The sequence below is a fragment of the Panthera leo genome, chromosome C2 (assembly GCF_018350215.1).
Source record: "Panthera leo isolate Ple1 chromosome C2, P.leo_Ple1_pat1.1, whole genome shotgun sequence".
In the NCBI taxonomy this organism is placed as follows: Eukaryota; Metazoa; Chordata; class Mammalia; order Carnivora; family Felidae; genus Panthera; species Panthera leo.
This window is the reverse complement of record NC_056687.1, coordinates 106585002-106601674: the sequence shown is the minus strand read 5'-3', so window position 1 is coordinate 106601674 and position 16673 is coordinate 106585002. Positions and strand designations below refer to the sequence as shown.

At 37.2% G+C, this 16673-nt stretch overlaps 1 long non-coding RNA gene across 1 annotated transcript in view; it reads left to right on the top strand.

Annotated features, from left to right (window-relative positions):
* Positions 1-16443, top strand: part of LOC122229970 — a 78823-nt gene extending 62380 nt beyond the window's left edge. The window contains exon 3 of the long non-coding RNA XR_006207222.1: positions 16366-16443. This is a non-coding gene — a long non-coding RNA (uncharacterized LOC122229970). The remainder of the gene's footprint in view (positions 1-16365) is intronic.
* Positions 16444-16673: the final 230 nt, after the last annotated feature.

The window sequence follows — 16673 nt, the reverse complement described above, 5'->3', positions numbered from 1 at the left end:
CAGAAAAGAAAAAATTGTTAAATTGGACTTCATTATAATTAAGAACTTCTGTTCATCAAAAGACACCATTAAGAGAGTAAAAGAGCAAATCATAGACTGGGAAAATATATTCCCACTCTACATATCTGACAAAGGATAAGTACCCACAATATGTTTTTTAAAAATACTCCTACAAATCAATAAGAAAAAGACAACTCAATTTTTTAAATGTGCAAAGATTTGAACAAGCACCTCATAAAAGAGAATATCCAAACAGCTAATGAGCATATTAGAGAAGTTCAACTTTATTAACTATCATTAATCATTAGGGAAATGCAGATTAAAGTTGCAAAGAGACACCATTACTCCACCATAATTACAAAAACTAAAAGGACTGAAACTTCCAGGATATTGTGAGGGGAGGATGCAGAGCAACTATATACACTCTCATGCAATAGTGGGAGCGTAAATTGGTTGAACTACTTTAGGGAATTGTACACACTATGACTCAGCAGTTCCATTTCTGGGTTCACACCCCAAAGAAACGAGTACTTATAAAACATATTTACAAGAATGTTCATAGACACTTTGTGCATAAGAGCCCAAAACTTAAAATAACCCAAATATGCATCAAAGTAGAATGAATAGTGATATCACCATACAATGGGATAATACACAGCAATGAAGAAAAACTACTGCATGTATAACAACATAAATGAATCTCATAGACAATGTTAAGCAAAAGAAACCAGAAACACACAAAAAAATCAAGTGGTTCCATTTAACTTTTTTATAATGTTTATTTATTTTTGAGAGAGAGGGACAGAATGCGAGTGGGGGAAGGGGAGAGAGAGAGGGAGACACAGAATCTAAAGTAAGCTCCAGGCATTAAACTGTCAGCACAGAGCCCAGTGTGGGGCTCGAAACCGCGGACCCTCGAGATCATGACCTGAGCCGAAATCAGACTCTTAACCAACTGAGCCACCCAGGTGCCCCTGGTTCCATTTATACTAACTGGGAGATGTTACAAGGGAACCTGCTGGGTTCTAAAACTGTTTCATATCCTGATCTGGGGCTACGTTGGTGTACATGTATATAAAAATTCATCGAGCTGTGCACCTAAGATTATGTACTTCCTTGTAAGTTATGCTTCAATAAGAAAGTAAAAAATAAGATAAAGTCATTATTTAGGATCTTTGCATCTGTGTTCATAGGTAAAAGGGGCTATGATTTTCTTGTGTTATCTTGCTTCGTTTTGGCATCACAATTATACAAGCCTCAGAAAACAAGCTTGGTGGCTTTCACCCTTTAAATGCTTTTTATACTGTGGAAGAACTTCACAGAGTCATTGTAAGGAGCAATTAAATAATATATGAGTACATCTTGAGTAACACAAAGTTCTGAAACATATAAGGAATCATTCTCTCATCATTACCATTGCATTTCAGTTCTTCTCTTACATATGTCAGTAAGCCATCTGAACTATTCACTTCACATTGAAAATAATTTCTATGCAGTTTCAACAAGGACAACCTTTAAGACTCTGAATTAGTTTCACTTGGAAAAAGAGCAAGAGAAAGGTTTATGGATGTGAATATCAAGTACAGATAATAGAAGTCAACAGAGATATGAATCAAGTTCTGTATGTGGTTTGGATAAAAATACATGAGAACTCACTTGTACTTGACTCTTAGCCTAAAAAGAAATATTAAATAAGTTATGATCCATTTCAGTTTTCCTTAATTGTAGCACATTTGCTGCTCTCCAAATTGCCTTTCATACGAAAAATGAAATCATGTCAAAACACTGAAAAGATTATATAGATGGCTTGCTTTAATAATTCTTGTGTACTTTTCTAGGTCCTAAAAAAATAAAATATGATGTTTAAATATAATTATAATGAGTGAACAAATCACCACATTTTTATAAATTTTAGCTACTCTCAGGCTTGAGACTTGAGTGGCAAACTTCCAGGGAAAGTGTTAGAAGAATTGGCAAGGAGAGCTACGGTAGTGTCAGGGGCTTTTGCATTACATTTAATCCACAAGAAAACCCCAGGGAGGAAAATATTAACCCCATTTAACTTATAAAGAAACTGAGATCAGAGGTTAAGTGACATGTGAACAATCCTATGACCAGGAGACTCTCACACCAGGACTTGAATCCAGGTCTGTCCTTCGCCAAGGCCCACTCTCTTTCCATTTATATCAACCTGGGTGGGCAAAGGTTCCCACCCCATCTGAAAATGAATGGGTGAAAACTGGAAAGTGACTCAGAGTAACCACTGACGTACATTAGCTGCAACAGGCGCATTTGAATGACATCTGAACATCTTGTGGTTTTGAAAAATTATCCCTTTTCCCAGGACGAACAAAGTCCAAGCCCATTACATGTCATACATCTTCCAGAAGACATAAACATTTTCCCGTTTCTTTATTTCTCTGACTTGTCAGACATAATGAAAGCAGAACAGCTTACCAGTAAGCATTGGTTTCTCTTTTTTCAATAGACTCTATTAAAGCTTAATTAAGTGACAATCATAAGACAATTAAAAATTAAAGAATGATAAAAGTTAAATGTTTTCCATACATTCAGAGAAACCACAGGTAAATGTAAATCAGAGAGATAGGCAAAGAAAGGGACAGTTGTTTAATGGAAACTTCCATCCAACAATAAATCACCAAAGACACCATTTTCAGGGACTCCCCAATGAGGTAGTTCCATCAGGTCGCTTCCGGTTTGTTCACACCGCCATCAACATCACAACTTCGGGACATCGTGACATGGTGTAGGGCTGGTTGGCCCAGGGGAGTCAGAGCTCCTGGTTGGAGAGCTACAGAAGTGCAGTTACGGTCTGGCCCTGGGCAAATCACAGAGGGGGAGCTGAGGAGGGTAACCTGGGAACCCAGCCCTGGGAACTCTTAACCTGATCAGCACACAAATCATTTAGCGATAATTATCATAATTACTGCTAAATTATTGTTGTGCTGAGGGACAGGGAGAAGGCCTATTTTTGCACTCTGATTTCACTGAAGCCTCTAAGATGACTATTTAAGTTTCCAGAAGAAATAAGTTCCTTTCCCACGATTGTGTCAGAGAAGCCAAGCCTTCCCTTGTGACTTTTAATTCTAGTTTCTCTAATCTTAATTTTTCAGTGGCCTTGGGCAAGGCGTTGGCTGTTCAATGCCTTAATTCCTCTAGTCACTAGATAGTGATAATGATACCTGCTCTCCTTGGGCTGTGAGACTGATTGCTCAAAGATTGCTAAGCACTTTGAAAAGGAAATAGCTGTGGGAAAAAAATTTTCATCTTTAGGGGAAGGTGCAATGTAAACAGCATCTTCAAGTCTTTTAACTGCCTCTTTCAATTTATTCTGAACTTCTCTCAGCTCTTCAAAGTTATTCAACTTCTTCCCACCTCAGCGCCTGCCCACGCTTAGATCCTTATGCATGAAAAATGATTCCCTCAGCTTGTCCCTGACCCACAACTCCTGATTAACTCCTACTTATCCTGATCTCTCAGCCTAAGGGCCCCTTCCTCAAAAAAGCTTTGTAAAGGCAGGACAATGTCTTTCTTGGTCACCACTTTAATGCCAGTGCCTAGCACAGCACCTGACGTATAGAAAACATTCAATCAATATTTCTTTTCTTTATTTAAATTAATGAATGGATGTGGGATCTTGGATAATTCATCTAATCATTTTCTCATTTGCCTTGGTGTTCTCATTTGCAAAATAAACAGCTAAAATAAATCATCTCCAATGTCCCCTCAGTACTAACGTTCTGGAATTATGATTTGGGGATCAACATCTTCTCACTGATTTTAAAGCTTTTTTTCATTTTATTCTGCCTGATGGAATGCACTTAACTACCAAGATCACTGTGATGGTTAATTTTTTTTTATGTTTATTTATTTTGTGAGAGAGCCTGAGTGGGAGAGAGGCAGAGAGATAAAGAGGGAGAGAGAGAATCTCAAACAGTCTCCACATTCGGTACGGAGCCTGACACGGGACTGGATCTCACCACCAAGAGATCACAACCTAAGTTGATATCAGAATTGGACACTTAACTGACTGAGACACCCAGGTGCCCCTGTGTTGGTTAATTTTGTGTGTCAACCGGACTAGACCACAGATGCCCAGATATCTGGTCAAACACTATTCTGGGTGTTTCTGTTGATCATGTTTTGGATGAAATTAACATTTAAGTCGCTGGACTTTGAGTAAAGCAAACTGTCCTCCATAATGTTGGTGGGCCACATTCAGCCCAAGGCTGAATAAAACAAAAAGACCAGCCAACCCCAACGAGAAAGAATTCTCCAGCAGACTGCCTTTGGACTTCATCTGCAAAATCAGCTCTTCCTGGTTCTACAGTAGACTGCCTTCAGATTCAAACTGAAACATCAGATCTCCTGGGTCTCCAGCCTACCAGCACATCCTGCAAATTCTGGACTTAACAACCTCCATAATTGTGTGAGCCAACTCCTTATAATAAATATCTATCTATCTACCTACCTACCTATCCATCCACACATTCTATTAGTTCTGTTTTTCTGAAGAACCCTAGTATAATCACAGTAGTCCTTTGTACCCCAAGAGAAAAATATAGTTATACTTTAAGCCCAGGAGAGTAGATTCAGACTCCAGATTTGAAGACCTGGAGAAAACTGGTGCTGGGTACCTGTCAGAGTCAGCAGGAACTTTACTAAGGGCGGGGGGCGGGGGGTGCCAGGTATCAGCCTATCCATTTCTCCTCTGTCCACCAGTCTCCCAGACTGGCACTGACCCAACATAGAAGTGATGTGAGCAGCTCCAATCCAGTCCGGTGGGTAGGATTCAGCTTTCTGCCTTCATGTCTCACTACATTCCGAGATGATCTTGGTTCTAACAAAAGTACGCAGACTGAGCCTCAGTCTGGGTCCTCTAGTTCTTGCCAGTCTCCTTCCCAGCACCATAAACAATGCCACAAGTCTAACCACAGAACAATAGTCCCTGCTGCCTGTCGACAAATTTCTCTGTTGACAAAACCCTCCAAGATCCTGGAGTGTAGCTTCCTATTGCTGTGATTTCCTGGTTGCTGTATTCTTTCCCTGTGCAGGTCTCCATGGATGCCAACTGAGTTGTTGGACTTCAACTTGCTTCCATTCTAATCATGGATTTGCCTAGCTCTAGTCGTAGAGAGGGTAGAGCATACATTATGGAGTTAATTCAGACCCAAGTCCCCACTCCATTTTCTTACTATGGGAACTTCAGCAAGTTTCCTAATCTCTCCAAGCTTATTTCTTCATCTATGAAATAGGAATCATACTACATCAAAGGGATATTATAAGGATTACAGAAAATGAACATACAGAACAACAGTTTACTTATAGTTAGCACTCAATACATAGCTTCCCTTCCTTTCCCCTAGTTTTCTGTCTGCATACAATGGGATACTATGAAACAACAAAAAAAAAGACTGATTAAGATCTATATAAATTGCCATGGATAGGATCTCAAACATACATGGTTAAGTGAAAAACACAAACTACAGAGCAGTGTTCGCAGAGTATTGCTATTTTTATAATAAAAAAGTCGTAAATGTCTATATAGATAGCTATTTCTATATATTTTCAGAAAGAAACAATAGTAGAATAAATCACAAAACTAGTATAATTAATATAATAGTTATTATATATATATATATATATATATATATATATATATATATATATAATAGAAATATAATTTCTATAGGAACCAAGGGAACAGGGTGGAGATAGGCATGAAAGTAAAAAGTATGTCTATGAAACAATAGTAGAAAAAATCACAAAACTAGTATAATTAATATAATAGTTATTATATATATATATATATAATAGAAATATAATTTCTATAGGAACCAAGGGAACAGGGTGGAGATAGGCATGAAAGTAAAAAGTATGTCTATGAAAGAAACTTGCTTGATAACTTTCATTTTGGAATATTAAATTGTTTTACAATAACAAAATCAAAAAGGTGAAAACAAAATCTCTAAATCTGGAAACAAACTGAAAAATAAGCTAATTTTTTATTGTGATAAATATATGACAGAGGAGGAGCCAAGATGGCAGAACAGCATGGAAGTTTTTTGTGTGTCTCTCATTCATGAAATACAGCCAGACCAACACTAAACCATCCTGCACACCTAGAAAACTGATCTGAGGATTAACAAAACAATAGGCACAACCTGAACCACAGAATTCAGCAGGTACGCAGCGCGGAGAGGTGAACTTGGGGAGCAAGAAGCCGCAGTGGGCACAGAGCCACTTTTGCAGACAGAGAGAGAACGGAGACTGGGGGGAGAATACGGGAAAAGCACCCCCCCAAAAAGCAGCTGGAGAGAAAGTGGAAAATTGGAAACAGCCGCAGGGACTAAACTAAAAAGGGAGAAAGGAGAAAGGAGAGGGTTTAAATTCCAGTAAGACTGTAAACAAGGGGAGTGCAGAGTCTGCAACTCCACAGCTCCATACCTGGCGGTGCTCTGGTGGGAAGGGCGAATCCCCAGGAACAGAGTGGGGTCCAGGAGGTTCTTAGGCCACATGGGGAAAAGCGGTTCCACTTCTGGAAGGACATTTGGTAGAGACTGTTGAAGCCACCTGGTCCCAGCAGACCCCAGAAACTGGCCACATTTGCTGGTGCTGGAACAAGGTTAAGGTCGAAGCCTGGTGCCAGGTGTGTTGTGATTTTCCATAATCCCTGAAACGCTGCTGCTACACTGTCTCTCGAACTTTTTCTGGGACGGTCTGGCACCTGGCCACAGTCTTGGAGCACTGGCAGCAGCAGGGTCCAGCAAGCGTTCCTGGGTGCGGCCGACATTCGGCCATTGCCGAGTGAGACTCTCCCACAGAGGGGCGGAAGGGGTCAAAGCCGAAGTCCTTCAGAAGTAAAGGGCCGGGGAAAACAGCTGCATCAGAGACAAAACTCGGGAGAGAGGTACGACCTGAGGCTTGGTTACGGACAGTGAAAAAGGAGGGAGTGGACGAAACCTGACGACAGAGGACGGGTGCATGATTGCTGATCAGAGAGTACAGAGTTCCAATACTAGACACAGAGTACCTGGGTGACACCATTTCACCGCTCCCACACATGCGCACACGCACCTACGAGCGCCACAAAACTCCACCCCAGTAGGCTAGCAGCACCATCTAGTGGAGAACAGAGCCTTTAAACTAAGCCCCGCCCAACTGGGCCAACCTCGCTCTTCAAGAACACAAGTCTCACCACCTGCTTAGTTTATGGACTATAAAGCGCTCCATAGTCTGGCTTCTAGGGGAAAACAAAGTAATTTCAGTCACGTTTCAATCTGTTAGTAGGTCCGTCTATTAAATTTTCTTTTTTTTTCTCTTTTTCACTTCTTTTTCTTGAATATATAAAGAGAAAAAATTCATTTTTATTTTCAATTTTTATTAAAAATATTTTCTTTAATTTTTTTACTATATTTTTCACTTTTAAGTAAATTTTTTCAAATTCCATTTTACTTCCATCATTTTGTTTTAGTCTACTACAGTGTATTCACTTTTTCAAATTTTCAAATGATTTCCTTTTGTTCTTTTTTCTCTTTTTCATTTCTTTTCTTTTTCTTGAATACAGAAAGAGAAAAAATTCATTTTTATTTTTACTTTTTATTAAAAATATTTTTCTTTAATTTTTTTCTACTATATTCTTTCTTTACTTTTGTGTAAATTTTTTCAAATTCTATTTTACTCCCATCATTTCATTTTAGTCTACTTCAGTGTATTCATTTTTTCAAATTCTCAAACAATTTCCTTTTTGTCCCCCATTTTTTTCTCTAATCTATCAAACCACTTTCAACACCCAGACCAAAGCACACCTAGGATCTAATATCATTTATTTGATTTTGTGTGTGTGTGTGTGTGTGTTTAATATTTTAATTTTAATATTATTTACTTTTAATTTTTTTATTTTAATTTTTCTACCTCATTAATTCCTTTCCTCCCTTCAAAATGACGAAATGAAGGAATTCACCCCAAAAGAAAGAGCACGAAGAAACGACAGCCAGGGATTTAACCAACACAGATACAATCAAGATGTCTGAACCAGAATTTAGAATCACGATAAGAATACTAGCTGGAGTCAAAATAGATTAGAATCCCTTTCTGTGGAGATAAAGGAAGTAAAAACTAGTCAGGATGAAAGAAAAAAATGCTATAACTGATGCCGCAGCAGCAAGGATGGATGAGGCAGAACAGAAACTCAGCGATATAGAAGACAAACTTATGGAGAATAATGAAGCAGAAAAAAAGAGGGAGATTAAGGCAAAAAAGCACGATTTAAGAATTAGAGAAATCAGGGGCGCCTGGGTGGCTCAGTCGGTTGAGCGTCCAACTTCGGCTCAGGTCATGATCTCACAGCTCGTGAGTTCGAGCCCTGCGTCAGGCTCTGTGCTGACAGCTCAGAGCCTGGAGCCTGCTTCTGCTTCTGTGTCTCCCTCTCTCTCTGTCCCTAACCCACTCGCATTCTGTCTCTGTCTCTGTCAAAAATAAATAAACATTAAATAAAATAAAAATTAAAAAAAATAAAAATAAAAATAAAAAAAGAATTAGATAAATCAGTGGCTCATTAAAAAGGAACAACATCAGAATCATAGGGGTCCCAGAAGAGGAAAAGAGAGAAAAAGGGGTAGAAGGGTTATGTGAGCAAATCATAGCAGAAAACTTCCCTGACCTGGGAAAAGACACAGACATCAAAATCCAGGAAGCACAGAGGACTCCCATTAGATTCAACAAAAACCAACCATCAACAAGGCATATCATACTCAAATTCACAAAATACTCAGGCAAGGAGAGAATCATTAAAGCAGCAAGGAAAAAAAAGTCCCAACCTATAAGGGAAGACAGGTCAGGTTTCCAGCAGACCTATCCACAGAAACTTGGCAGGCCAGAAAGGACTGGCAGGATATATTCAATGTGCTGAATCAGAAACATATGCAGTCAAGATTTCTTTATCCAGCAAGGCTGTCATTCAAAATAGAAGGAGAGGTTAAAAGTTTCCCAGACAAACAAAAATTAAAGGAGTTCGTGACCACCAAACCAGCCCTGCAAGAAATTTTAAGGGGGACTCTCTGAGGGGGAAAAAAGATATATATATATATATATATATATATATATATATATATATATATATATATATATATATATCAGAAGAAACAAAGATTAGAAAGGACCAGAGAACACCACCAGAAACTCCAACTCTACAAGCATCATAATGGCAATAAATTCATGTCTTTCACTACTCACTCTAAACGTCAATGGACTAAATGCTCCAATCAAAAGACATAGGGTAACAGAATGGATAAGAAAACAAGATCCATCTATATGCTGTTTACAAGAGATCCACTTTAGACCTAAAGACACCTTCAGATTGAAAATAAGGGGATGGAGAACCATCTATCATGCTAATGGTGAACAAAAGAAAGCCAGATTACTGATTATATCAGATAATCTAGACTTTAAAATAAAGACTGTATCAAGAGATGCAGAAGGGCATTACATCATAATCAAGGGGTCTATCCACCAAGAAGACCTAACAATTGTAAACATTTATGCACCAAATGTAGCAGCACCCAAATATATAAATCAATTAATCACAAACATAAAGAAACTCATCGATAGTAATAATAGTAGGAGACTTCAACACCCCACTCACAACAATGGACAGATCATCTAATCAAAAAAGCAACAAAGAAACAATGGCTTGGAATGACACACTGGACCAGATGGACTTAACAGATATATTCAGAACATTTCATCCTAAAGCAGCAGAATATACATTATTCTCCAGTGTACACGGAACATTCTCCAGCATAGACCATATACTGAGACACAAATCAGCCCTCAGCAAGTACAAAAAGATCGAGATCATATCATGCATATTTTCAGACTACAATGCTATGAAACTTGAAATCAACCACAAGAAAAAATTTGGAAAGGTAACAAATACTTGGAGACTGAAGAACATCCTACTAAAGAATGAATGGGCTAACCAAGCAGTTAAAGAAGAAATTAAAAAGTATATGGAAGTCAATGAAAATGATAGCACAAGCAAAGGCTTCCTAAAGAAGGAGGAAAGATCTCAAATACACAACCTAACCTGACGCCTTAGGGAGCTGGAAAAAGAACAGCAAATAAAACCCAAAACAAGCAGAAGACAGGTAATAATAAAGATTAGAGCAGAAACCATTGCTATTGAAACCAAAAAACAGTAGAACAGATCAATGAAAGTAGAAGCTGGTTCTTTGAAAGAATTAACAAAATTGATAAACCCCTAGCCAGTTTGATCAAACGAAAAATGAAAGGACCGAAACAAATAAAATCAAGAATGAAAGAAGAGAGATCACAACCAACACTGCAGAAATACAAACAATAATAAGAGAATATTGTGAGCAATTATACACCAATAAAATGGGTATAACCAGTAAAGAAATCAAATTAGTAATCAAAAATCTCCCAAAAAACAAGAGGCCAGGGCCAGATGGCTTTCCAGGGGAATTCTACCAAACATTTAAGGAAGAGTTAACACCTATTCTCTTGAAGCTGTTCCAAAAAATAGAAATGGAAGGAAAACTTCCAAACTCTGTCTATGAAGCCAGCATTACCTTGATTCCAAAACCAGACAGAGACCACACTAAAAAGGAGAACTATAGACAAGTTTCCCTGATGAACATGGATGTAAAAATCCTCAACAAGATATTAGCCAACTGGATCCAACAATACATTAAAAAAATTATTCACCACGACCAAGTAAGATTTATACCTGGGATGCAGGGCTAGTTCATATCTGCAAAACAATTAATGTGATTCATCACATCAATAAAAGAAAGGACAAGAACCATATGATCCTCTCAATAGAGGCAGAGAAAGCATTTAACAAAATACACCATCCTTTCTTGATGAAAACCGTCAATAAAGTAGGGATAGAAGGAGCATACCTCAAGATCATAAAAGCCATACATGAATGACCCAATGCTAATATCATCCTCAATGGGGAAAAACTGAGAGCTTTCCCCCTAAGGTCAGGAACAAAACAGGGATGTCCACTCTCACCACTGTTATTCAACATAGTATTGGAAGTCTTAGCCTCAGCAATCAGACAGCACAAAGAAATAAAAGGCATCCAAATTGGCCAGAAGGAGGTCAAACTTTCACTCTTCGCAGATGACATGATACTCTATATGGAAAACGCAAAAGATTCCACCAAAAAACTGCTAGAATTGATTCCTGAATTCACAAAGTTGCAGGATATAAAATCAATGCACAGAAATCAGTTGCATTCCTATACACCAATAATTAAGTGACAGAAAGAGAAATCAAGGAATCGTTCCCACTTACAGTTGCACCAAAAACCATAAAATACCTAGGAATAAATCTAACCAAAGAGGTGGAAAATCTATCCACTGAAAACTATAGAAAGCTTATGAAAGAAATTGAAGAAGACACAGAAAAATGGAAAAAGATTCCATGCTCCTGGATAGGAAGAACAAATATTGTTAAAATGTCGATACTACCCAAAGCAATCTACAATGCAATCCCTATCAAAATAACACCATCATTCTTCATAGAGCTAGAACAAATAATCCTAAAATTTGTATGGAACCAGAAAAATAGCCCAAATAGCCAAAGCAATCTTGAAAAAGAAAACCAAAGAGGAGGCATCACAATCCCAGACTTCAAGCTATACTACAAAGCTGTAATCATCAAGATAATATGGTACTGGCACAAGAACAGACACTCAGATCAATGGAACAGAATAGAGAACCCAGAAATGGACCCACAAACATATGGCCAACAAAGAATATTGAATGGAATAAAGACAGTCTCTTCAGCAAGTGGTGCTGGGAAAACTGGACAGCACATGCAGAAAAATGGAAATGGACCACTTTCTTACACCATACACAAAAATAAACTCAAAATGGATGAAAGACCTCAATGTAAGTCAGGAAGCCGTCAAAATCCTCAAGGAAAAAGCAGGCAAAAACCTCTTTCATCTTGGCCGCAGCAACTTCTTACTCAACACGTCTCTGGAGGCAAGGGAAACAAAAGCAAAAATGAACTACTGGGACCTCATCAAAATAAAAAGCTTCTGCACGGCAAAAGAAACAATCAGCAAAGCTAAAAACCAACTGACAGAATGGGAGAAGATATTTGCAAACGACATATCAGATAAAGGGTTAGTATCCAAAATCTATAAAGAATTTATCAAACTCAACACCCAAAAAACAAACAATCCAGTGAAGAAATGGGCAAAAGACATGGATAGACACTTCTCCAAAGAAGACATCCAGATGGCCAACCGACACATGAAAGAATGCTCCACATCACTTATCATCAGGGAAATACAAATCAAAACCACCATGAGATACCACCTCACACCTGTCAGAATGGCTAACATTAACAACTCAGGCAACAACAGATGTTGGCAAAGAAGCGGAGAAAGAGGAACTCTTGCACTGCTAGTGGGAATGCAAACTGGTGCAGCCACTCTGGAAAACGGTATGGATGTTCCTCAAAAAAGTAAAAATAGAACTACCCTACGACCCAGCAATTGCACTACTAGGTATTTATCCAAGGGATACAGGTATGCTGTTTTAAAGGGACACATGCACCCCAATATTTATAGAAGCTCTATCAACAACAGCCAAAGTATGGAAAGAGCCCAAATGTCCATCGATAGATGAATGGATAAAGAAGATGTGGTGTATATATACAATGGAGTATTACTCAGCAATCAAAAAGGTTGAAATTTTGCCATTTGCAACTATGTGGATGGAACTGGAGGGTATTATGCTAAGTGAAATTAGTCAGTCAGAGAAAGACAAATATCACATGACTTCACTCATATGAGGACTGTAAGAGACAAAACAGATGAACATAAGGGAATGGAAGCAACAATAATATAAAACCAAGGAGGGGGACAAAACATGAGAGACTCATAAATATGGAGAACAAACTGAGGGTTACTGGAGAGGTTGTGGGAGGGAAGATGGGCTAAATGGGTAAGGGTCACTAAGGAATCTACTCCTGAAATCATTGTTGCACTATATGCTAACTAATTTGGATATAAATTTAATAAAAAATTAAATTAAAAATATGTATATGACATAAAAAATCATTTTTATCATTTTTAAGTGTACAGTTCAGTGGCATTAATACATCCCACATTGTTTTGCAACTATCACCATTATCTATCTCTAGAACTTTTTTTCCTCATCCAAAGTGAAACTCCTACTCATTCAACAATAACTCCCCATTCCACCTCCCCCTAGCCACTGGTAACCATTATTCTGTCTCTGTGAATTTGACTATTCTAGGTACCTCACAAAAGTGGAATCATATACTATTTTCCATTTGTAGCTAATTTATTTCACTTAGCATAATGTCCTCAAGGTTCATCCATGTTGTGGCCTATGTCAGAATTCCCTTCCTTTCAAGATTAAATAATATTCCAGTATATGTGTATGCCACATTTGGTTTTTCTCTATTCATCCATCAATGGACTCTTGGTTTGTTTCCCCCTTTAGGTTGTTAGGAATAATACTCTATGAATATGAGTATACAAATATCTATTTAAGTCTCTGTTTTCAATTTTTTTAGGTATATATCCAGAAGTGGAATTGCTGGAATTAAAGCTAACTTTTAATCAAGCTGGTATCAAAAGCTCACAGAGAATAATTACTTCAAGTAATTTGAAAACAAAAATCACTGTTTTTACTGTATCTCCCTAGAGGGAAATATCCTAAGAATAAAAGAATAGCCAAAAAAAAAAAAAGTTTTAAAATAAGAAAGCAGATTAAATAGAAGTCACATAAAGAAATAAAAACTAAAATAATAACAACATAAAATTAAAATAAATCGGCATAAATACAGTCATCTTCAAATTTTTCTCCTTCTAAAAAGAATACATATTCTTGTGTACTGAGAGGGCCCGGAAGCAATGACAACCTAGAAGTGATAAGCATCCCTAGTCTCCAGCTTGTGGACTCTAAATACCATTTTCATCTAAAAGGAACATAGGCTCCTTGGAAAGATGGCTGATTCCAGGTCTGGGAGAGAAAATATGCAAATGATCCTGGAACATTTTGACCCAGGAAGCAAGGAAGTTATCACAGAATCTTGGAATCATATCAAAAGGACACAGGAATCAATTTGAAGGGAATAACATTGGCCAAGGATGGGAAAATTCGAGAACCTAAAAGAACAAGAACTACAGTAGATTAGAACACATCAATGTATAAAATCCATGATTTCATAATTATACCTGATAAAGAAAGAAACCTCACTGATCCCTTTTGGAAAATGCATAGGCACCAACTTATTATTCTGAAAGTTGGTAAAGGGAAATAATTAGACATATAGTCCATCTTTCCTCAACATGCTCTGTTTAGGGTAACCAAACAGCTAATAAGGATATATTATTTATGCCCTTTATTACAAAAGAATTCTAAATAGTAAAAACAAAAGAAATAATAGAATTTTTAAATGAAATATTTTATAATTCATGATGAAATGGTGGCACGAAGCAGTGTTCATCACTCATTATTTGGTGTATAGTTGATGAGAAATTTTACAATGGGTATATTAGGCTGACAATACCTGAATCCACTAATCAATCTTATTATCTAAAGTGGGGCCTCCTGATATGATGCAAAAGAAAACACACAGCATCACCTATGAAGTATTTTTTCAAAACAACTGAAAAATCCAGTTACTTCAGCAAATGAATCACATTTAAGGTGGGGCATCTAGAGTATAGAACAGAGACTTAAAAGACCTATCAACCAAATGCAATGTGTGAGCAGTTCTTTGGATCTCGATTCAAACAAAGCAACAATAACAGGAACTATTTGAGACAACTGGTAAAATTTAAATATGGAGTTGGTAGTAGACGATGGCTATTTTGTTAGATTTAGCAATGTACTGTTGTTAAGTTTATGGAGGGATTCTTACCTATTAGTGACACTGAAGTATTTACACATTATATGATACAATATCTGGAATTTGTTTTAAAATATCACAACCAAACATAAAGGTGTGGGGCACGGGGATGGGGAAATAGGTGAAAAAAGATTGGCAAAAATATTGGATAATTATTGAAATTGAATAATGAATGAGCCATTCAGATTCATTTCTTCATACAATCCTGTCTACTTTTATATGTGGTTGAAACTTTTTATAATAAAAATTAAAAATAATAAAAATAAACGAAAAGCACCTTGTTTGGTGAGACCAAAAACAGTGAAGTTTTAAGAAAATAAGTTAGTGACTTAAACTCATTGGAGGGCTTCAAATTCTAACTTCAATGTATTATGTATTGGTAACAAAAATATGCATACTAGCTTGGCTTTTGGGCGGGGAAGAAGGTAGCTATAATTATGTTGTCATCAGGAACTGGCCCTCAGTTTCCAACTTCAAGAACTCTGCTTAATCAGCTCACCAAAAAAATAGCAATGTTTATACCTTTCCAGGGACTAGATACTCAAAAATGCAACCAAGGACCCCCTTTTTACTGGATTTCAGGATTCATGGAGGCTAACTGGTAAAAGTAGAATGCATATTACAGCAAAACTTTTCATAGTAGGTCATAGGTACTGTAATCTTCATGAATTGTTTCTTCTCCCTGGAGAGTGTTCATCTGTAGAAAACAGACCTTCATGGCCCACATATAGTCAGTCTTCTAGGTCGACACTGAAGACCTGCATTTTCTATACTTCATAAGGATTTTTTCCCTGCCATTTGCATTCACCTTGACAGCACTCTTCTTGTTGAACATACTTTCTAATGCATTAGAGTCCTCAAATTTACAATTTCTTTTTCATTGCCTATGTTGTATATTGGTTTCCCTCTGTGGCATGACTTAATCATATTCAAATATTAATGCATATTTTTCTATTTTAGATATCTTCGTGAAAATTTTAATTAATATAGCACCACCATTTTGTCTGAAGAGCCGATTAATGAGTAGGGCCATATCAGTTTCTGCTACTTAGTAGATTTGCAATTGGAATGTGCACTTAACGATGGCCCTGCTAGTAAGTTAACTATTTCATAAAGTGAGTTACAGTGAAATCTCCACTCCATTCTGGCTCATCCCTAAAGGTTCTCAAATAATATGCTAGAAATAGTCCCATAAGAAAGCCTAACATTTTTTCAGACTAAAGGAAAGTTACATTTCCCATATGTGAAAAATACCTTAAATGAAAACATTCCATTCAAACTCCAGGTAACCAATTAGGTGCTGTTTTATAACCATAGTATCGAATAAATTTAGGCTGTATAGATTCTCATGACAATCAGTAAGACCTCCTTCTCCTTCTTCTCCTCCTTCTCCTTCTCTGTCTCCTTCATCTTCAGTCTGCAGATAGTAGCAAATTAACAGCCAGATATCAACAGAGAAGTCATAGAAGCTCATTTAAAAAAAAAAAAAACAAGGTAAATATAACAATTCCTCTATGATGGAACTTTTAGCAAAGTAAGACTAGAACAAAAATGAAATTGCTTGTGACATTTGTTTGAAGGGCAGGACCTATTTTTCTATTATATTTAAATCGACTGCAAAATTCAAAATCCAAAGGTAAAACTAAATAACTGATCAAAAGCAACCTAACCATTCACACATAAAAGCATAATGGAATAAACCATAATACATCCACACACTGGAA